General features: G+C 46.7%; 1 protein-coding gene across 6 annotated transcripts in view; it reads left to right on the top strand.

Annotated features, from left to right (window-relative positions):
- The window catches only part of PKNOX2 (PBX/knotted 1 homeobox 2), a 765290-nt gene that overhangs the window by 344261 nt on the left and 397705 nt on the right, over positions 1-23324 (top strand). The window lies entirely within an intron of this gene.

Here is a 23324-nt window from a genome sequence, read left to right as displayed (position 1 = left end):
GATAATATTGTAGTGGTCTTGTCAGAGTTCAGATTCAAGGGCTCAAAATGAAATATCAGTAACCAAATATATTTTTTCAGAATAAATAAAGGAAAGCATTAACTGGCAAGGGCTCTAAGGTGTGGAATTCTCTCCCCACAGATGTAAGGGAAATTATTAGCTATCAGGATTTTTGTGTCATTTAAAAACACGGGGGCCCTGTTACTAAAGTATAACATGCACTAACGGAATTAGCAAACGCTAAATGCTAGGAAGCCCATAGGTATAAAAAGGGCTTCTTAGCATTTAGTGCACGCTAATTCTGTTAGTGCATGCTAAAGGGACCCTTGTTTTTTTTATGAAATATTTAACCAGTGGCTCGTCTTCATAGTAAGACTGTTTTTTAGATGAACTCTTAGAATCTCGGAGAAATGTTTCTGAGAAATAAGATCTAGGCTCCTAACTGTGAATTATTCTCATAAATTGACCTCTTTGAAAATTTACTAGGGCTGAGTATATACATTTTTACTCAAACTTTCACTAAGGGGTTGACAACGAAACTCAAGCCAGAACTGGATAAAACCTAATTCTCTATACTTGACTACCAAGATCTACTCTACCACGAATTAACTTGAACGCAGTATCACTTTATCTCTCATTCCAAATATGTACTCTTTATACTTGACTGCTTAATGTACTAGGTCAATCATGATCTTTAATGTAATACCACTTGTATCTCTCACTCCGGAAATGGCGATCGCCATGACGGAACAATGTAAGCCACATTGAGCCTGCAAATTGGTGGGAAAATGTGGGATACAAATGCAACAAATAAATAAATTCAAAGCCTGTTTAGGGCTAGCCACTAATTTTTACAGTACTTACCTAGTTAGTGCTGCTGAAAATAACCGGTTAGTGCCGAACTGAAAACCAGAGGCGGAATTGGCACTTAACTGGCCAAGTTAACCGCATAAATAGAGCCACATAAAAAGTCAGTCATATCTTTATGCAGTAACCCATAGCCAGTCAGGTGCTGAATATTGCCCTTAACCAGCCCCATGTGTTAGCTGGCTCTGAAACCCAGACATTCCCTGTGCCTTGAATTTCTGGGTTTATTGCCAAGGGCAGTCAGCTGAATGCTGATCCATCGGATCAATTTCGGGCCCTCAACTCTTAAATTTAGGAGCATAAAATGAGGATGGCGGCAGGGAAAAAAGTTAGAAGCTGACTTTTGATTTTGGATTGCTCATGAAACACGGCCATGGTCATTTTCAAACCAGAAAAAAATCGAACTTTTTGTTTCAAAAATGGCCATTTGCTAGATGTTTTTGTGCTTAGTGCATCTATCTTTTAGGTCCATTTTCAAAAAAAAAAAAAAATCCAAGGGAAGAATGCATAAAAACAAGCCATTAGGATGTATTGGGGGGAGGGGGCAGCATTCTAAGTAGACTGGCCATACAGACATCCCAGCAGAGTAGTGGGGCACCCTAGGGAGCACTGCAGTGGACTTCACATAAAAGGTCCTGTGTACATATCTCACCGTTACCCCCCTCATATTTTTTTTGTTACATTTGTACCCTGCGCTTTCCCACTCATGGCAGGCTCAATGCGGCTTACATGGGGCAATGGAGGGTTAAGTGACTTGGCCAGAGTCACAAGGAACTGCCTGTGCCTGAAGTGGGAATCAAACTCAGTTCCCCAGGACCACAGTCCACCACCCTAACCACTAGGCCACTCCTCCACTCCACTATTGTAAGATGAGCCCTCCAAAACCCACCAAAAACCATCTTTACCCAACTGTATACCATTGCAATAGCTCTTATGGCTGAAGGTGTCACCTATATGTGAGTAAAGTAATTTTTTGGTGGGTTTTGGACAGCTCACACTTTCCACCACAAATATAACAGAGTGGGATACATATGGGCCTGGGTCCCTTTCTCTACATTGCACTGCACTGACCACTAGGCTACTCCAGGGACCTGCATGCTGCTCTAATAGGCCTGGCCATAACATCCGAAGCTGTCATAGAGGCTGGTATGTACTTGTTCCACACTATTTTATTCTAAATTAAAAATAGCATTCTTTCCTCTACCTTTGTTGCCTGGTCATTTAGGAGTAGATACTCAGCTGGCGGCGGTGAGCATTTTTTTAAACTAGCACTGGCTAGATATTCAGTGCCGGTCCAAGTTCAGGCACCGCACTGAATATCTGGGTTTATGCAGCCGAATATCTCTTATGTGGTTAATTGCAATATTCTGCATTTAACTGCCTAAGTGACATCACTTTGCTTTCAAGCATATTCCACTAAAGTGTCAGCAATACAGAGGGAATTTATCACTATGTGTACACAGCTGGTTCAGCTGCACATCTGTTCTGCTCTGCTATATCGAGTCAGATTAAGGGTCACATACTGGAGAGAGTTCTTCTCCACATTACGAGAAGTTAGACAGCTTCTCAGACAGTTAGCCAGCGCACCTAGACAGATAGAGCCAGCGACAGATTAGAAAGTCAGCCTATAAGTTTGTTTGCTGCAAATGAGGACCTGGAAGGAGAACAGATTTGAATGGGTCGTGATCTCAAACGGTTGGTTATATCAAAGCTTGTTGTGTAGTTTTTGTTAGTCTTTGAGCATATGTTGATTTAGTGGACCGTGCCCTGCAATAAGCTTCTGCTTCTTACGCAGTCTCTGCACAATATAGAATGGGAGAATCCCGTCTGATGTTTCTTGAAGTCTAGTTGAGTTGATAATGGCAGCAAGAGTTGAATGGTGCATGAAGAGTTAGACCACAAAATGGTCTTGTTGGAAACCATGAAGAGCCTCGACCTGGGTAGACTAAGCTGCTCTTCTGTCAAAAGCAATTTCAGAAAAACTGCATCTGGATCTGTTGGACTTCTAGTCAGTGTAAAGGGTTATGTTGATTGAGAACTAATTTAAACAAGTAAATATTCAGCCGGTGACTGTAAGTGTTTTGCTGACTGCTGCCGGCATTATTCCTGGATAGTCAGTGCCAGAGTATGTCTGGGCTTCAGCATTGAATATCTGGTTTATGCAGTGGTGTGCTGGTAAATTTTTAACAACAGGCTCTCTCCCCGGTCCACCTGTGCGCCCCCCCCCCCCCCCCCCCGTCTACCTCTGCACCTCCCCCCCCCCAAATTGCAGAGCTGGCTATACCTAGGGAGAGAGCCAGGGGGAGGGGTCATGCATTACTCTCTCTGGGCAATTTTTTTTATTTTTAAATGCTTCCAGGTTCCAATCTAATTCAAGTTTAACGTGGGATAAAATGCCGTAAATAAGTAAATAAATAGGGTCCCAAAAAACAACAAGGCAAACGATCTGCAAAATCCAATATGGGAAAGAAAGCCAGCAGATCAATGTCACAACAAAAAGATTTTATTGAAGATACCGTGTATGAACAAATCGCCCGACATAGGCCGTGTTTCACCCACCTAGGGCTGCGTCAGGGGCTAATTTGAAACCTTCGTAAAGGGGCAAATATGGTGCATAAAAGTCAAGAAAAAACCAGCTAAAACGGGAATCCTGTGGTCTCTAGCATACACAAATGGACACACCATTATTGAAGCTGGCGATTTGTTCATACACGGTATCTTCAATAAAATCGTTTTGTTGTGACATTGATCTGCTGGCTTTCTTTCCCAAAAGTAAATAAATAGACAGATTCCCATAACATGATGTCTGTTTTAGAAGCCCATTACCAGGAGAAAAAAAATCTCTGCAGGGTTAAATGTCATAAATAACTAAATAAATACATAGATGGATAGAAACTCTGAATGCTGAGCACCTGATCCTTATAATGACATCTGTTTTAATGGCCCTTTACCAGGAGAAAAAAGATCTCTGCACAAATATAATACATGCTAGGGTGTCCCTATAACCAGCCCCTCTAAATGACACACTGAATATGATTGATAACAAATTACTACTCTATCTATGAAAAGTTATTCCATTACTATACTTCCTCTGACCTCTGTGTACATCTGTATGCTGCCAAAGCTGGCATGTTTGAAAATATAAGAGAGATTGAACGAAAATGCTACCAACAATGAAGAACGACAACCTAGATGCAGCAGCTCATAAGTTTGCTTGATTTTGTTTTCAGTTTAACGACAAAGACAGCTGCGCGGGAAGGGGAAACAGACTAACTTAAATAGCTTCAACTTTTTTTTTTTACTTCATGCTGTCTTCATTCAAACCCAGCATCATCTCCCTCCTGCTGCTCCTCTGCCTACCTCTCTCTCAGCTTCCATTCCCTCTGGCCACTGTTCAAACATTACTTGTTCCAGCAACTGTAACACGAGATGCTGCCTGATCCACCCTAAGCCTGTCTCTGCCGAGTGAGCGTACAGCCCCACTGATGCAACTTCCTGTGGGTGGGATCTAGCAGAGAAAAGGCTCCGGGTTGGTCAGGCGAGGTGGGCAGTAAGTAGGCGGTTTCTGGGATACTCCCGTTGAGGGAGCACCTTGCAGATGATGATTTGCAGTTCCTCCTGATGAAGAACTATTCAAAATGCGGTCTTGCATTGAGGGACTAAAAGGAGTTCAAGCGGATGGAGAGCGGAAGGCTTTCGAATGGTGATTTGGAGTGATACACGTCAGCCTTTCCTGTGCCTTTCGAGAGTCCCACATGGAAAGCTGAGGGATAAGTGATATATGACATTTAACACTCAGCATTTGTAATGCTTTAATCTGCTGGCGGTGACCCAGTGAGATTATGGGAAATAACACTGGACGAGAAAACAGTTGGACTGTAATAATAACAATTGAAGATTCAATTTGAAGAGAACAGGATTTGAGCGTGGACTATAAGTTGGCGGGACATTATATACTTTAACTGCAAGTATTGTTTGGTGGAACATCTTGGACATTGTAGAATTCATATACTGTGGTACACATCAGATATTTGGAAAACCGTGTGGGTGACGAGTGGAAGGCGCATGAATGTGAGTGACGGATGTATGTGGTGTATGAAATGTATATTAATGGATTAAGTTAAATAAAGAAATGTGTATAGTGGAGTATTGGTTTAATGGTAACAATGGAAAGATGCCACGTTCAAGTTTCGAAGTACAGGGAAGGGTGTTGGACTGGGGTGTAGCAGCATGATCACACCTTGGGAAGGTGCATACGGGATTGCAGGGTGAGGAAGGGGAGGGGCTGGGGAGAGAAGGTATGGGAGTGAGGTATTTGGGAAGAGATATTGGGGAACGTTTTGAGTACATGGAGGTTGATGGGTAGGTGGTATCAAGTGATCAGTTGGGAGTGAGATGCAGTTTAGAAGGAGGGATAATACATGGGGAGGGGATTGGTGGCTGGGACAATCCTCTCTTACTGTAAAGGAAACATTGAGTTTTGGGGATCCTTATATATGGTAGTAATTTTAGACATTTACATGTGCAAGTGCCTAGATTATAGAATTTCCCATTATTTATGTTTTTAATGATAAAGACTTGTGTTCTGAACCTGCACTCAGTTGTTTTGCTGTTTTAAGGCTTCACAGCTGACCCAGAAGTCAGTTTGCCACTCACAGTTTCACAGTCCAAAAATTACACTGTACTGTCCCACCTCCATTAATGTTTCCAGTTTGATGTATTATGGGAACAGATCTCTTATATCCTTATGCTTGGTAGTAGGAGAGGGCAGCAGATGAAAGCTGTCGTGCACATCTGGACTGTGTACACTTTTTGTGTTCTGCTTCATATCATCTATCGACAGGTAGTCAGAAACTGTTGGAAAAGCAGGTTTGGCCACTCACTGCCCTTCTTGGTGAGCCACCTATTCCACTCAGCTCTGGAAGCACCAGTATGCTAGAGGGGCTGCAAACAGCAATGCCAGATTCCACGAATTAACTCAAGTCTCTGGGGTACAATCCCAAAACAAATTATACACACACACAACCCCTCATTTTGAAACCCTACAATGTTGTTCACTAAATCAAATCATTACCAGACCTCACTTTGTAGAAAAGAGAAAACCTAAATTGTTCTGACAGCTGTTCCTGGAGCTCTTCAAGAAATGGGTACCGGGGTGGCAAGCTAATGCCAAGTTCTTCACATCGAAAAATCTATTCAAAGCACTGATTTAAAAAAAAAATTAAAAGAGCAAATCACAACCATTTAAAGTTATACACTGGGCATTCTGCTGTATATTAAGCTTGATATTTATACATTGCAATCTGTGGAGCCAGGAATGATTGATAAAGTGCTGGTGTACACAGCATTGTGCAGTCACCAAATAAAGATTATTATTATTTCACTGCTGTCACTGAATGCTACTCACATAGGTAGGATTTTAAAAACCTGGGAGTATGCAGTAACTGACAAAAGACATTATTCATTTCATTCTACTGTAACTGGTTTTCCAGGTTTCCATTTTAATGTATTAAAAATGTACTAGTAATGCTAAATGATTTACTAAATTATTGCTAATGTTTTTAAATTATTAAAATATAATTTAAATATAAGCAGGATTTCACAGACTATAAAATGGATAAACCTTAAGATGAGAGAATTTATTACTGATTTTGAGGTTTTTTTTGGTTGCTATAGTCATTTTACATTCTCTCTCCAAAAATATCTTATGAACTGCAAAGTGGGAAAGAAATGGGTGGTGGGGTTTTTAAATGAAGCATTGGTGAAAGGTGGAAGAGAAGTATAATGTGAGGAAGAGGTGAGGAAAATAGATACACGAGAACCTAGTAGCATGCAAAAGAGGGGGAGAGAGAACTTAGAGAGCACATGAATGGTAGGGGGCGCTAGAGAGGGGATATTATCATGCAAGTGGTGAAAAGAGACAGATAGGGATGAAGCAAAGTGAATTTGACCTGAGAGAGAGAGACACACAAGTGACAGAAAGAAGAGAAAAGTTAGAGGTTGGTTATTATTCAGATCAGGAAGAGAGATTCAAAGGCAAAATGGTAGAAAAGAGAAGGAGAAATTGGCAAGACAGAAAATATGAGTGAAAGTGCAGAAGATAGAGAAGCCACTGGAAAAAAATAAAAGACCATGATGGAAGACGACAGGTACTGTTCACCTTTGTAAAGGGACATCTGAGCAAAACATTTACAGAAATCCATAAGAATTCAGCTACCATGGTCAGCACCACTATTTGGATTGTGGTTGGTGTTTAATACCTCTGCTGTACCCTGCCTGTGTGGGAACAGGAAGTTGCTTCCAGGGCTGGCAGGAGGCGAGGCTGCTTTGATCACCGGCGCTATGCTGCAAAGGATTGCAGCGTCAGGGACGGGAACAGAAAAGAAAGAGATGCCAGACCGCAAAAGAAGTGAAGGGAGAGAGACACTGGAGTGTGGTAGGGTGGGGAGGAGGGGGTGAGAGAGATGCCTAACCTGCAGGTGGCAGGGGAAGGAGCAATGGAAGGGTAAAAATATGTCAGATGGGGGAGAAGCAGAGAGATTCCAGATCATGGGGGCTGGGGGGAGGGAGAGAAAGAGAGAACTGGAATGATGGGGAGGGGGGGGGGGGAGACCCTGGACCCACTGAGTTGGGGGGGGGGGGGAGAGAGATGCTTGGATGAAAGGTGGGGTTTGAGTGGAGGGAAAAGAGCAAGGGACCAGACCAGGGGGAGACTGGGGAGATATGCTGAACCTGTGGAGGGAGAGATAGGGCCCTGGGGTAGAGGGTGCAAGAGAAAAGGAACAGAGGGGGAGAAGCTGGACACAGTGAGACACAGGAACATGGAGGGAATGATGATGTACATAGACACAGAAGAACTATCAAATGGACACTTCTAAAACAATAGCATACTGGTTAACAGGTCATCCATCTCATCTGTCACTATCACTGACCATTCTATGAAACACTTGTAGGCAACACATCTAGAGATGATATTAGATCATCAATTTTAATTCGAGAAACAAATCCTGTTTATATATGTTTTTAATGTATTTATAAATGACCTAGAGATGGGAATAACTAGTGAGGTAATTAAATTCGCCGATGACACAAAATTATTCAGGGTCGTCAAGTCGCAGGAGGAATGTGAACGATTACAGGAGGACCTTGCGAGACTGGGAGAATGGGCGTGCAAGTGGCAGATGAAGTTCAATGTTGACAAGTGCAAAGTGATGCATGTGGGTAAGAGGAACCCGAATTATAGCTACGTCTTGCAAGGTTCCGCGTTAGGAGTTACGGATCAAGAAAGGGATCTGGGTGTCGTCGTCGATGATACGCTGAAACCTTCTGCTCAGTGTGCTGCTGCGGCTAGGAAAGCGAATAGAATGTTGGGTGTTATTAGGAAGGGTATGGAGTCCAGGTGTGCGGATGTTATAATGTCATTGTATCGCTCCATGGTGCGACCGCACCTGGAGTATTGTGTTCAGTACTGGTCTCCGTATCTCAAAAAAGATATAGTAGAATTGGAAAAGGTACAGCGAAGGGCGACGAAAATGATAGTGGGGATGGGACGACTTTCCTACGAAGAGAGGCTGAGAAGGCTAGGGCTTTTCAGCTTGGAGAAGAGACGGCTGAGGGGAGATATGATAGAAGTGTATAAAATAATGAGTGGAATGGATCGGGTGGATGTGAAGCGACTGTTCACGCTATCCAAAAATACTAGGACTAGAGGGCATGAGTTGAAGCTACAGTGTGGTAAATTTAAAACGAATCGGAGAAAATTTTTCTTCACCCAACGTGTAATTAGACTCTGGAATTCGTTGCCGGAGAACGTGGTACGGGCGGTTAGCTTGACGGAGTTTAAAAAGGGGTTAGATAGATTCCTAAAGGACAAGTCCATAGACCGCTATTAAATGGACTTGGAATAATTTCGCATTTTTAGGTATAACTTGTCTGGAATGTTTTTACGTTTGGGGAGCGTGCCAGGTGCCCTTGACCTGGATTGGCCACTGTCGGTGACAGGATGCTGGGCTAGATGGACCTTTGGTCTTTCCCAGTATGGCACTACTTATGTACTTATGTACACACACACACACACAAATGAATATGCTAATATGCCCCACCCTATCCTTTGCTCCCCCACCCCCCCCCAAAAAAATTTAAACAGTCAAACTACGCCCATGAAGGAAGAACACATCAGGAAAACTAGGTTACAATAATTGTACTTATAAGGGAAAGGGACAATTAGGGAATGATTAAACCTAAATTAAATGAAAGGAAGAAAAGGAGTGAGGAGAAAATAGACAAACAAAGTGACCAACACAATTCCAAGGGCCCAAAGAATCATGAATCAGTTACTGGACAGAAGCATGATATCCTCAAGACTGAATTACATAATACTAAAAGCCTTTTTGAAGAGGTATGTTTTCAAGGCTGCCCTAAAGTTCATAGAAGAAAGCTCAGTACAGAGATCTATGGGTATAAGATTCCATTGGGTAGGTGAAACCATGGAAAAAGCAAGTTGATCTGGCACAGTGTGAATAGATCAGTAAGTGAGCAGGGACAATGAGGAAATACTGGTTGGAAGAATGCAGAGAATGAGAAGGGGTGTAAGGGACAAGTGACCGTAACAGAAACTGTGGTATTCTAGAATGAATAATTTGATGCGCTAATACCAAACCTTAAATGTAAGGTGGAACTGATTGGGAAGCCAATGCTCTGACCTCAAGAGAGGGGTGACACATTTTCGTACTTTCTGGCCCCATGAATGAGTTTAACTGCAGCATTTTGGATGAGTTGTAAATGACAGATCTCGCAGAGAGGAAGACCGTGAAAAAGAGAATTATAATAGTTGAGGTGGGGAATTACTAGGGTATACACTAGCAGGCGGAGTGACTTGGAATCAAAGAGTGAACCGGCAGCTTTTTTTTTAATTATTATTTCTTTATTCAGATATTTCCATATATCATCACAATACGTGAATATGCAATCGGCATTTATACAAAAGGCAAAAATAAAAAATAAAGAGAAATATCATTAACAGCCTTTCTGTCCACAAGTTTAGGAAATTTTGGAATCCAAGAATTTAGAATTTAAAGTAAAACATATAGCAATAATTAAGGACTAGTGGTTGCAACCTCTGGTTCAGACCCCAGCCTGCATTTAGGGAGGGCACACAACATTCAATTCCACTCTAGCATCTAGAAATTGTTTTAACTGTTTTGGGTCTACAAATTGAAACTGTTTACCCTCAAGCATTACATTACAATAACAAGGAAAACGTAATATAAAAGTTGCTCCCAGTGCTACCACCCTAGGGCGCAGTTCCAAAAAGGCCCTCCGTCTCATCTGTGTAGGCCTTGAGAGATCAGGAAAAATACGAATTTTTGAGCCCAAAAACAGATTTTCTAAGTGTCTCAAGGAAAGCCTTAATACGGCATTCCTATCAGGCTCCAGCACAAAAGTAACAAGCAGAGTCAAACTCTGAGTAATTATCTCCAATGAACTTTCAAGGAAAGAAGTAAGATCCATTCCTTCCCCTGCTATCGGGAGATTTTCTTCCACCACTCCACCACTCCTGATGTAATAAGCCCGAGTAAGGGGAGGCAGTGAGTCCTTATCCATTCCAAGAATGTCAATCATATATTTTTTAACCATGTCCAAAGGGGAAATTAAAGGCGATTTGGGAAAATTAAGAAACCTGAGGTTTAATCTTCTAGTCTGGTTTTCTAGGTACTCCAATCTTTTATGTAGGAAATTATTATCCTTAACCAAAGCCGTTTCTACAGATCCCATTTCTTGAATTTTAATATTCACAGTCTCCAAATCTAAGGTTTGCTGTGCAGTCTTTTGCGCCTGAAGCAGGGCAGCCTCAGAAAGAGTCTTTATGTCAGAAGTATTCACTTTTAAAGTAGTTTGCATAGAAGTGTGAATGCTGTAAACCATATCCCATAGTGACTCTAATGTCACAGTTGCTGGTCTATTCACACCACTAATGGCTGAAGAAGGGTGAGGTTGATCTTCAACACAAGCAAGTTTAGAAACTATATCCTGAGGCAATACCTTTGAAGCTGATTGTAGCAATTGAGCAGCGTTGAGATTCAGCCTCCGTTACTGCAGACACTCCCTCAAACAAGTCGGGCTGAGCCCCTTCGGCTTCCTTCCCTATCAGAGCTGCCAGCAACTCCCCTCCAGGCTGGGGTGGAGCAACTCGTTCCACGGGGCTCAGGGAAGCCCCGTTTCCATTCTCAATCGACACCGAAGTGCCGAGAGTTGCAGAGGGTGTCGAAAAGCCCTGAGGACCTGGTTGCTGTCTGAAAAATTGCAAAGTTGTCTGCCTCGTCGCTGAAGAAGTCACAGGAGCTGAGGGATGTTCCTTCACTTTTCCCCTCAGTTTCCCCATGCTTAATGAGGCGACAGAGGTGCCGTAGAGGACCTACAAACAGAGCAACTTCCAGGAGCTAACACAGGTGCGTCCATTCACAACGCCATCTTGGAATCCCTGAACCGGCAGCTTTAACCTGTCATAGAGTAAAGAATGAGCTTTGCACAGCAGTAGAAATGTGTTGAGAGAAAGAGAGATGGTTATCAACCATTACCCCAAGAATTGTGACAGAGTTTTGCAGAGGAATAGACAAACCACAAAGAGGTGGGGAGCAGTGTGAAATCCCCAAGGGAGCCATATATGCTAGGAGGTGAGATGCACAGACAGAGAGAGGGACCTTGGGGTGATATTACCTGAGGATCTGAAGGCAGAAAAATAGTGTGACAAGGCGGTGGCTGTAGCCAGAAGAATGCTAGGCTGTTTTGAGAGAGGTGTAACCAGCAAAAGAAGGGCGGTGTTGATGCCCTGTACCACTCGATGGTGAGTCCTCACTTGGACTATTGTGTTCAGTTTTGGAAGCTGTATCTTGTTAAGGATGTAAAAAGACTAGAAGCGGTCCAGAGGAAAATGACTAAAATAGTATGGGGCTTGCGCCAAAAGACGTATGAGAAGACACTGGAAGTTGGGACGGGGGAGATATGATACAGATATTTAAATACTTGAAAGGTATTAATATAGAAACAAATATTTTCCAGAGAAGGGAAAGTGGTAAAACTAGAGGACATGAATTGAGGTTGGAGGGTGGTAGACTGAGGAGTAATGTCAGGATATTCTTTTTCACGGAGAGTGTAGTTGATGTCTGGAATGCCTCCTAAGGGAAGTGGTGGAGAAAGAAACGGTGATGGAATTCCAAAAGGCGTGGGATGAACACAGAGGACCTCTAATTAGCAAATTAATGGTATAAAAATCCCAAATCTTTAATGGTTGTATGTGTGTTTGCACATCACGTGGTGCTTAGATGGCAACTCTGGCTGTGAAGAACTAAGGGCAACTTGTATGGTCTGGTTCCCGTATATGGCAAACCAGTTTAGGATGGGCTGGAGGTGGCTTCGACGGAAACTCCAGTAATTTGTAACATGAGGACAGGGCCGGGCAGACTTTTATGTTTTGTGTCTTACAAATGACAAGATGGATTTGGATAGGTTGGAGTGAGTTTCGAGAGCAAATTCAGTAGTTGTAACCTAAAGACAGGACTGGGCGGACTTCTGTGGCCTATGACCCAGAAATGCCAAAGAGAGACAATGATCAAGAATTTTATATCGGGGGGGGGGGGGCTGTCAAGATTGCGGTCTGAGCTTTTGGACGCCTGCACGATCATGACTGAGCTTTTCTGTTTGTTCTTCCAAATTCCACTAAGAAATAATGCCTCATACGAAAAGGAAGGGAGTAGTAAAGAGCTTACCGTCGACGGATCTAGCTGCTACCCCATTTCAGCCTACGATCAACAAGTTTACCACAAGCACACCGAAGGTGGTGGATGAGAGGATTCCCGTGGTGGGTGTCGATGAAGGAGCGCTGACCCCACAGGGAACAGAAACAATACTTTCTTCCCCTGAGGTTAACCCACCGCCATGTCCTGCTGCTATCAGGGGAAGGGCCATCACGCCTTAAGATGTCGGAAAGTGGCAAACTAGGATCTGAAATCGGCGGTGACCAACCTAAGATGGCGGTGGAGAAAACTATCAGTGAGCAAGATGTTCCCATGGCAGTTACTTTAGAGACTATCTGGAAAGCAATTCAAACTTTAACCAATACAGTTGCACAGGCGGTGCAGGAAACCTCATCTATCGAGACCAAATTAGAATCCTTGACAGAGGCTTTGAATACTTTAAAACAAGATTCAATGATACAAAAAGCTCAAGTTCAAGAAGAAATTTGTTACAGATGGACCAACAATAAAGAATGACGTGTATGAAGCAGATCATGAGTTTGCTTGCTTTGAACTGAACGGCAACAACAGCTGGGGGGAGGTAGAGACAGATTACCCAAATTGGCTCCCTTGTTAAAGTGGACTAGATAGGCTCACGTCCACTCCGGTCAAGTAAACCTCCCTGGGCAGCTTTTTCCCTTCTCCAGCACCCCCCCCCCCCCCCCCCCCCCGGGCAGCTTTCCCTAGGCAGCTCCCTGGGCAGCTGAGAACTATAATACACAATTTAATTTACGTGTATTAAATTTTCCAATACCAGAAATAAGCGCAACAGAACTTTTTAAAAAATACTTGATGGAAATATTACAATTCTCTCCCAACCTTATTCCTCCAATTAACAAAGTATATTATTTACCTAAATCTCAAAAGGTGGTAGAGTATAAAAAGGAATTACAGCTTCAAACATCAAATCCGGAACCGAGGCTTCAAGATCTTACTGCTTTCTTGGAACAGTCAAGTATGGAGGTAATTAACTGACGCACATTACTGATTTCCTTGTCTTTGAGCAAGATTTAAATTGTACTTTAAAAACTCATTAAAAGTATTCTACGGAGATAGGATATGGATATATCCTGATGTTGTAAAGTCCACACAAGATCGAAGGAGAGCTTTTTTGGCTCTAAGAGAAGAGACTGAAGCTTTGGGAGCGAGATTTTTACTTGCATATCCGTTACCTAGATAATAAATATTTTTTTGATCCTGAACAACTTAAATCTTTTATTGAATTAAAAAAGCTAACCAAATAGAAGCTAAATTAAGAGAAAATCTATGAATGTGAAAGCTAAATTAACACTTAGTAGAAGCCTATGATAAAGACAAGGCCATTTTGCTTGTATATGTTACCACTGGAAAGTGTATTCTCCTTTTCTCCGAGGACAAGCAGGCTGCTTGTTCTCACGACTGGGTTGATGTCCACGGCAGCCCCCACCAACCGGAAGAAAACTTTGCGGGCGGTCCCGCACGCAGGGCACGCCCACCGCAAATGCGCGGCCGTCTTCCCGCCCGTGCGCGACCGTTCCCGCTCAGTTTTTTTCTATTCCGCGCTGGAGAGAGACGTGTTATCGTCTCTCTCTTTGTCAGCCCTGGAAACCAGATTGCGGCCTAGCCGCGGCTTTTTTCTTGTTTCGCGTACGCGTTTGCGTATTTTTTCTTAGAAATCCAAAAAAAAAAAAAGAGTGTCCTCGTCGTTCTTAGCCGCGAGGGCGCTTCGTCGCGGCCGGCGGTTGTTTTTTTTTCGGGTGTGTTTTTCACCGCCACCATCGACTACTTTGACCTCGCCGACGCGATTTTTCCGTCGATGTCCTTGAAGGTCCCAAGCGGATTCAAAAAGTGTGGTTGGTGCGGCCGGCAGATCTCGCAGACCGATACACACGCTTGGTGCCTCCAGTGCCTCGGGCCGGAGCATAATTTCAAGACGTGCACCTTGTGTCTCGGCTTGAGGAAGCGGACACAGGTGGCGAGGCAAGTTCTTCGGGACCGTCTTTTTGGAACTTGCGCCGGCCCTTCGACGTCGACATCGACGGCATCGGTGTCGATGGCAGGGTCTTCGGTACCGATGTCGACGAAATCGGCGCTGACCCTGGCACCGACCCCAGGAGTACAGGTACCATAGGCCCGCCGGCCTGCCGTTGATGGCGAGGGTGAGCTGCCGCGCGGGCAGTCTGCCCCGGCCACTCCCTCTACCCAGGCCTGGGGGGAGTTCTACCTCCTCCTCGTCTCTTCCGCCGAGCGCCGATGACGGACATCGAAAGAAAGCAAAGAAACACCGTCATCGGTCGCCCATGGCGCACGGGACTGCCAGCTCCGGTACTTCGAGGGATGACTCGACGCCCAGGAAGCGGCAGTGCCGGGAGGAGTGTTCCCCCTCGGTTGAAGAGGTGTCGCTGCGTCAGTCCGCGGGTACTTCGGTACCGTCTCCTGGACCCGAGCAGCTACCGGCACCCACACCGGCCCCCTTCCTTTCCCGACAGCGGGCCTTGACGAGTGCCTCCGAGCCATCCTTCCCGGAATCCTGGAAGGGCTGATGCGCCAGGCTCTGCTGGCACCGGGGGTGCTTGCGCCCCCGGCGCCGTAGATGCAGGCGCCGGTGTGCTCTGGCCCGATGCCGAGGCCTCTGATGCCGCTTGCTTGTCGACCGCCACGCAGGTGGAGTCCCCGTCGATGTCGATGGGGGAAGCTTCGTCCCCGCTGGCGCGGGAGTCCACCGCTCGGCGCCACCATCGAGGACGTGGTTCCTCGCAGCCGAAACGGGCCCGGTTGAGGTCTGAGCTGAGAGAGCTCATGTGCGACACCGAGGAGGAGGCCTCATGGGGGGAGGAGGAGGACCCCAGATATTTCTCCTCAGATGAGTCTGTGGGCCTTCCCTCTGACCCTACACCTTCACCGGAGAGGAAGCTCTCGCCTCCTGAGAGCCTCTCCTTTGCCTCTTTTGTCAGGGATATGTCCATCTGCATTCCCTTTCCTGTGGTCTCTGTGGATGAGCCGAGGGCGGAGATGCTCGAAGTCCTCGACTATCCATCACCACCCAGAGAGTCTTCTATGGTGCCGTTGCACAATGTCCTGCTTCGGAACTGGTTGAAGCCATTATCTAATCCCACCATCCCCAAGAAAGCGGAGTCCCAATACAGGATCCACTCAGACCCAGAGTTGATGCGGCCTCAATTGCCTCATGACTCGGCGGTCGTGGACTCTGCTCTCAAGAGAGCACGGAGTTCGAGGGATACCGCCTCGGCACCCCCTGGGCAGGAGTCTCGCACTCTGGACTCATTTGGGAGGAAGGCCTACCAATCTTCCATGCTCGTGATCCGCATCCAATCATACCAGCTCTATACGAGCATCCACATGCGGAACAATGTGAGGCAACTGGCGGACCTGGTCGACAAGCTCCCTCCGGAGCAGTCCAGGCCTTTTCAGGAGGTGGTCAGGCAGCTGAAGGCGTGCAGAAAGTTCCTGTCCAGGGGTATCTATGACACCTGTGATGTGGCATCTCGAGCTGCGGCCCAAGGTATAGTGATGCGCAGACTCTCATGGCTGCGTGCCTCTGACCTGGACAACCGCACCCAGCAGTGGCTGGCGGATGTCCCTTGCCGGGGGGATAACATTTTCAACGAGAAGGTCGAGCAGTTGGTGGACCAACTACACCAGCGGGAAACCGCTCTCGACACGCTCTCCCACCGGGCGACTTCAGCATCCACCTCTGCAGGTGGACGTTTTTCCCGGGCCCGGCAGGCTGCACCCTACGCTTACAGCAAGCGTAGGTACACCAAGCTGGCCCGAAGGCCTCCTCAGGCACAGGGACAGTCCCAGCGCGCTCGTTCCCGTCAACAGCGTGCGCCTAAGCAGCCCCCTGCGCCTGCACAGCAAAAGCAGGGGACGGGCTTTTGACTGGATCCATGGGAACATAGCCGCCATCAAAGTATCCATGCCGGACGGCCTGCCGGTCGGGGGGAGGTTGAAACTTTTTCACCAAAGGTGGCCTCTCATAACCTCCGACCAGTGGGTTCTCCAAATAGTGCGGTGCGGATACACCCTGAATTTGGTGTACACTCCACCAAATTGTCCACCGGGAGCCCAGCTCCCATCACAAGCAGGTACTTGCAGAGGAACTCTCCGCCCTTCTCAGCGCCAATGCGGTCGAGCCCGTGCCACCCAGGCAGGAAGGGCAGGGATTCTATTCCAGGTACTTCCTTGTGGAAAAGAAAACTGGGGATGCGTCCCATCCTAGACCTGAGAGGCCTGAACAAATATCTGGTCCGAGAGAAGTTCAGGATGCTTTCCTTGGGCACCCTTCTACCCATGATTCAGAAAGACGATTGGCTATGTTCCCTGGATTTAAAGGACGCTTACATTCACATCCCGATACTGCCAGCTCACAGACAGTATCTCCGATTCCGTCTGAGGACACGGCACTTTCAGAATTGTGTGCTGCCCTTTGGGCTCGCCTCGGCACCACGGGTGTTCACGAAGTGTCTCGTGGTGGTTGCAGCGTATCTACGCAGTCTGGGGGTGCACGTGTTCCCGTATCTCGACGATTGGCTGTTCAAGAGCACCTCAGAGGCAGGAGCTCTTCGGTCCACGCAGTGCACTATTCACCTTCTGGAGCTGCTGGGGTTTGTGATAAATTACCCGAAGTCCCATCTCCAGCCAGTCCAATCTCTGGAATTCATAGGAGCTCTGCTGAATTCTCAGACGGCTCGGGCCTTTCTTCCCGAAGCAAGTGCGCAGAATCTCCTGTCCCTAGCTTTCCAGACCAGAGCGTCTCAGCAGGTCACAGCTCGGCAGATGTTGAAACTCCTGGGTCATATGGCCTCCATGGTTCATGTGACTCCCATGGCATGTCTTCACATGAAACCAGCTCAATGGACCCTAGCTTCCCAGTGGTGCCAAGCTACTGGGAATCTAGAAGATGCCATCCGCCTGTCTGTCAGTTGCCGCAATTCGCTGCACTGGTGGATGATTCGGACCAATTTGACCCTGGGACGCCCATTCCAAATTCCGCAGCCCACTAAGGTGCTGACGACGGATGCATCTCGCCTGGGGTGGGGAGCTCATGTCGATGGGCTCCACACCCAGGGACTGTGGTCCCTCCAGGAACAAGATCTTCAGATCAACCTCCTGGAGCTCCGAGCGGTCTGGAACGCACTGAAGGGCCTTCAGAGATCCTACCAAATCATCCAAATTCGAACAGACAATCAGGTTGCAATGTATTATATCAACAAGCAGGGGGGCACCGGATCTCGCCCCCTGTGTCAGGAAGCTGTCAGGATGTGGCGTTTGGCTTGCCAGTTCGGCATGCTTCTCCAAGCCACATACCTGGCAGGCGTAAACAACAGTCTGGCCGACAGGCTGAGCAGAGTCATGCAACCGCACGAGTGGTCGCTCCATTCCAGAGTGGTACGCAAGATCTTCCGAGAGTGGGGCACCCCCTCGGTGGACCTTTTCGCCTCTCAGACCAACCACAAGCTGCCTCTGTTCTGTTCCAGACTACAGGCACACGGCAGACTGGCGTCGGATGCCTTTCTCCTCCATTGGGGGACCGGCCTCCTGTATGCTTATCCTCCCATACCTTTGGTAGGGAAGACCTTGCTGAAGCTCAAACAAGACCACGGCACCGTGATTCTGATAGCGCCTTTTTGGCCCTGTCAGATCTGGTTCCCTCTACTTCTGGAGTTGTCCTCCAAAGAACCGTGGAGATTGGAGTGTTTTCTGACTCTCATTTCGCAGAACGACGGAGCGCTTCTGCACCCCAGCCTTCAGTCTCTGGCTCTCACGGCCTGGATGTTGAGGGCGTAGATTTTACTTCGTTGGGTTTGTCTGAGGGTGTCTCCCGTGTCTTGCTTGCCTCTAGAAAGGATTCCACTAAAAAGAGTTACTTTTTCAAGTGGAGGAGGTTTGTCGTTTGGTGTGAGAGCAAGGCCCTAGAACCTCGTTCTTGTCCTGCACAGAACCTGCTTGAATACGTTCTGCATCACCAACTCAGGAAGGAATCACCTTAGTGCGATTAGTGCTTACCATCATTGTGTAGAGGGTAAAGCCATCTCTGGAGAGCCTTTAGTCATTCGATTCATGAGGGGCTTGCTTTTGTCAAGGCCTCCTGTCAAGCCTCCTGCAGTGTCATGGGATCTCAACGTCGTCCTCACCCAGCTGATGAAAGCTCCTTTTGAGCCACTGAATTCCTGCCATCTGAAGTACTTGACCTGGAAGGTCATTTTCTTGGTGGCAGTTACTTCAGCTCGTAGAGTCAGTGAGCTTCAAGCCCTGGTAGCTCATGCTCCTTATACCAAATTTCATCATAACAGAGTAGTACTCCGCACTCACCCTAAGTTTCTGCCAAAGGTAGTGTCGGAGTTCCATCTTAACCAGTCAATTGTCCTGCCAACACTCTTTCCCAGACCGCATATCCGCCCTGCTGAACGTCAGTTGCACACATTGGACTGCAAGCGAGCATTGGCCTTCTATCTGGAGCGGACACAGCCCCACAGACAGTCCGCCCAATTGTTTATTTCTTTTGACCCCAATAGGAAGGGGGTCGCTGTCGGGAACGCACCATCTCCAATTGGCTAGCAGATTGCATTTCCTTCACTTACGCCCAGGCTGGGCTGGCTCTTGAGGGTCATGTCACGGCTCATAGTGTTAGAGCCATGGCAGCGTCAGTGGCCCACTTGAAGTCAGCCACTATTGAAGAGATTTGCAAGGCTGCGACGTGGTCATCTGTCCACACATTCACATCACATTACTGCCTCCAGCAGGATACCCGACGCGACAGTCGGTTCGGGCAGTCGGTGCTGCAGAATCTGTTTGGGGTTTGAATCCAACTCCACCCTCCAGGACCCGATTTTATTCTGTTCAGGCTGCACTCTCAGTTAGTTGTTCTTCATAGGTCAATTTTTGTTATGCCCTTGCCATTGCAAGGTTCAATTGACCTGGGTTCTTGTTTTGAGTGAGCCTGAGAGCTAGGGATACCCCAGTCGTGAGAACAAGCAGCCTGCTTGTCCTCGGAGAAAGCGAATGATACATACCTGGAGCAGGTGTTCTCCGAGGACAGCAGGCTGATTGTTCTCACCTACCCTCCCTCCTCCCCTTTGGAGTTGCGTTTTACTCATTCCTTTGCTTGTCATTCAACTGAGCGGGAACGGTCGCGCATGGGCGGGAAGACGGCCGCGCATGTGCGGTGGGCGTGCCCTGCGTGCGGGACCGCCCACGAAGGTTTCTTCCGGTTGGTGGGGGCTGCCGTGGACGTCAACCCAGTCATGAGAACAATCAGCCTGCTGTCCTCGGAGAACACCTGCTACAGGTATGTATCATTCACTATATATGTTCACCCCCCCCCCCTCCCCATGCTGTTTTTTGGTGATCTAAGAAAGAATTCATTGCTTTGTATAAAATTGGTTGAATATTCCTCCTAATTGCTTCTTTTTTACTTTTTCGTTCTGAGTTTCTTTGTACAAGATTTAATGCTTGTAAATATTACAAAATCAATAAATAAAAGATTTAAAAAAAGAGTTTTATATCACAATCATTGTTATAATCATGACTTGATAATGAGTGTAACTGTTGGGCAGACTGGATGGACTTTTCAGGTCTTTATCCGCCATCAATTACTATGTTACTATGATAAGGAAGATCGAATGGGCTAACCAGGGGAAAAAATACCACAATGGTTTTAGCAATATTGGCTGGTGCCCAGTTAATTTCTGGGTCAGTAGATATAGCTGGGTATTCAGTGTCAGGAGCTGTGCATGTCCTGGCATTGAATATCCGGGATTAGGTCAGCTTGATGGTTTACTAGCATGTGTACCTCCAGACTTCTTTTAACAATTGTCCATTCAGTCCAGTCAGATATATACATTGTTCTGCTCTGTTTCCTGATAGGCTGTCTCTACTCAGGAGATTAGCATGCAGTTAACCAGAGTATAGAACGTGCTGCGTGCGTCTGATAGCGCTATACAAATGCTAATAATAATAGAACATCACTGTGAAGACTCAGAACTCTTGAACCAAATATTCTTTAATGCAAATCAAATAAAGGAAATATGATTTACAGTTAGATGTGTTGAACAAGAGTGTTTGCCTTGCAGAGTGGGAGTTTGTTCTCACCAGCTCACCCTGTGTACCAGGGAATCCAGGAATGTCTTTCGTAATAGTCCGTCACCTGCTTAGAAGGACAGCCTGAGAGGGAGAAAGAGAATATAGCACAGATGCTTAATTGAAAGAAACTTTTACATTGATGATGGTTTTAAATCCTTGTCTACTGCAGGAGAGGCCATTGACTTGCTAAAGAGAACACAACAATCTGTTCTCTCAATCAATCATTTGTTGGTTTTCTAATGGAGGAAAAGACTTCAGAAGCTCAACCAGCTGACTTCGCCTGGTTGATACCAAATTATCCTAAGTTCAAGGAACCTCACAGAGAGTTTTGCTGGGCATAACTGCCCAACTTGTATCTGAGCCCAGTTCCTAGTTAGCGCCAGAAGGTCTGTGGTTGAATTGAAGTGTTTCCCTTGATGTGCTTTCCTGGAGCAAGATCCAGCGATAGTGTGGTTTGTCTCTGTGGTGTGCTTTACCTTAGGCTTGCTTCTTTCAGGTGAGTGACACTCTGATGTGGAGGAACGTGCTTGCTCAGAATCTGATGACTCTTCCGATTCAGAGTATGACTGTGCACTTTTGTGATCCATATTCTGCTTTTCGCTGGGCAGGATCTTCAGCGATGATGTGGCCAAGCTGACTCTCCCCACCATCCTGCCCTATACCTTCTTCAAGAGCCTTTACTTGGGCCTTGCGTTCAGTGGTAGCCGCTGCCTACTTTTCTTCTATTTTAAGTTTCTCAAGTTCTGTGTCTTCTGCATGCTATAGAGAATCTTTGATTTTGCAGCCACCACACCCAGTTGCAACCCAAGAGCAAGAGAGCTTGTAGTGGACCGACTTGTCCTGTGTGATTTTAAGGATCTGGAACTTACAGTGCTGCCAGTGTGTTTGAGCAAATTCTGTTCTGCAGGGGCAGTGTATATTTCTCTGCCATCATGGCCTGACGTGTGAGGTCTATGGCCTGCTGTCTCTCCCTCTGGCCCAAAACTGTCTGATGTGTTTTGCCTGCTCAGAAATTCACAATGTTCCTGTGATTTCCGTTGATATTGCTAACAGGTAGCTTGCAGCAGGTCAGTATTTAGGTCCCTCATCCTGACCCCCCCTTTGGAACTTCATGCATTCCTTGCTGTACTTTGACCCAGAGTTTGTTCAGAAGGGAGACATATTTTTCTACTTCAGCTTGGTACACCTTTCTGGCTTTCTCTGTTGGTTTATGTAGTCTTGTGGACTTTGAACTAGGGTTACCATATGTCTGGATTCACCCGGACATGTCCTCTTTTTGAGGACATGTACAGGCATCTGGACGGATTTTGCCAGTCTTCCCGTTTGTCCGGATTGCTGGACAAACGGGCGGGCGGCGGGCCTTTCCTAGCCTCCCCTTCCCTTACTTACTGCCCTGGTGGTCTAGTGACCTCTTCAGGTCAGGAAAGAGCCCCCTCTTTTCTGCCCAGAACGCTGCCCTTGCCCTGCATCCTGTTGCTGTGATGGTCTCGGGATTCAAAATGGCCACTGAGAGTTGAAGTCTGCGAGGCCGCTTCAACTCTCGGCGGCCATTTTGAATCCCGAGACCATCACAGCAACAGGATGCAGGGCAAGGGCAGCGTTCTGGGCAGAAAAGAGGGGGCTCTTTCCTGACCTGAAGAGGTCACTAGACCACCAGGGCAGTAGATAGTAAGTAAGGGAAGGGGAGGCTAGGAAAGGCCCGCCGCCCGCCCGTTTATTTATTAAAAAATAGACGTCCATGTTTTATTCGACAATTTGTGAGCTGGGCGTTTTTGTTTTTCATTGATAATGGAAAATGAAAGCGCCCAGCTCAAAAACGAATAAATCCAAGGCATTTGTTCGTGGGAGGGACCAGGAGTCGTAGTGCACTGGTCCCCCTCACATGCCAGGACACCAACCGGGCACCCTAGGGGGCACTTTTACAAAAAAAAAAAAAGGTAAAAGAGCTCCCAGGTGCATAGCACCCTTCCCTTGTGTGTTGAGCCCCCCAAATCCCCCTCAAAACCCACCACCCACAAGTCTACACCATTATTAAAGCCCTAAGGGGTGAAGGGGGGCACCTACATGTGGGTACAGTGGGTTTGGGGGGCGGTGTAGAGGGCTCCCATTTACCAGCACAAGTGTAACAGGTGGGGGGGGGGCCTGGGTCTACCTGCCTGGAGTCCACTGCACCCCCTAATAACTGCTCCAGTGACCTGCATACTGCTGCCAGGGAGGTGGGTATGACATTTGAGGGTGAACATAAAAAGTTGTGAAACGGCATATTTTTGTGGTGGGAGGGGGTTTGTGACCACTGGGGGAGTCAGGGGAGGTCATCCCCGACTCCCTCCAGTGGTCATCTGGTCGTTTAGGGCACTTTTTGGGGCCCTATTTGTGGAAAAACAGGGTCCAGGAAAAGTGCCCTAAATTCTCACTAAAAAACGCATATTTTTTTTCCATTATCGGGAAAGGCGCCTACCTCTGATCGGCCGATAACCACGCCCCAGTTCCGCCTTCACCACGCCTTTGACACGCCCCCATCAACTTTGTACGCATCCGCGACGGAGTGCAGTTGAAAACGTCCAAATTCGGCTTTCGATT

This window comes from Microcaecilia unicolor, chromosome 12 (assembly GCF_901765095.1).
Source record: "Microcaecilia unicolor chromosome 12, aMicUni1.1, whole genome shotgun sequence".
Lineage (NCBI taxonomy): Eukaryota > Metazoa > Chordata > Amphibia > Gymnophiona > Siphonopidae > Microcaecilia > Microcaecilia unicolor.
Note: the sequence above shows the minus strand (reverse complement) of the source record. Positions and strands in the feature narration are given on the sequence as shown.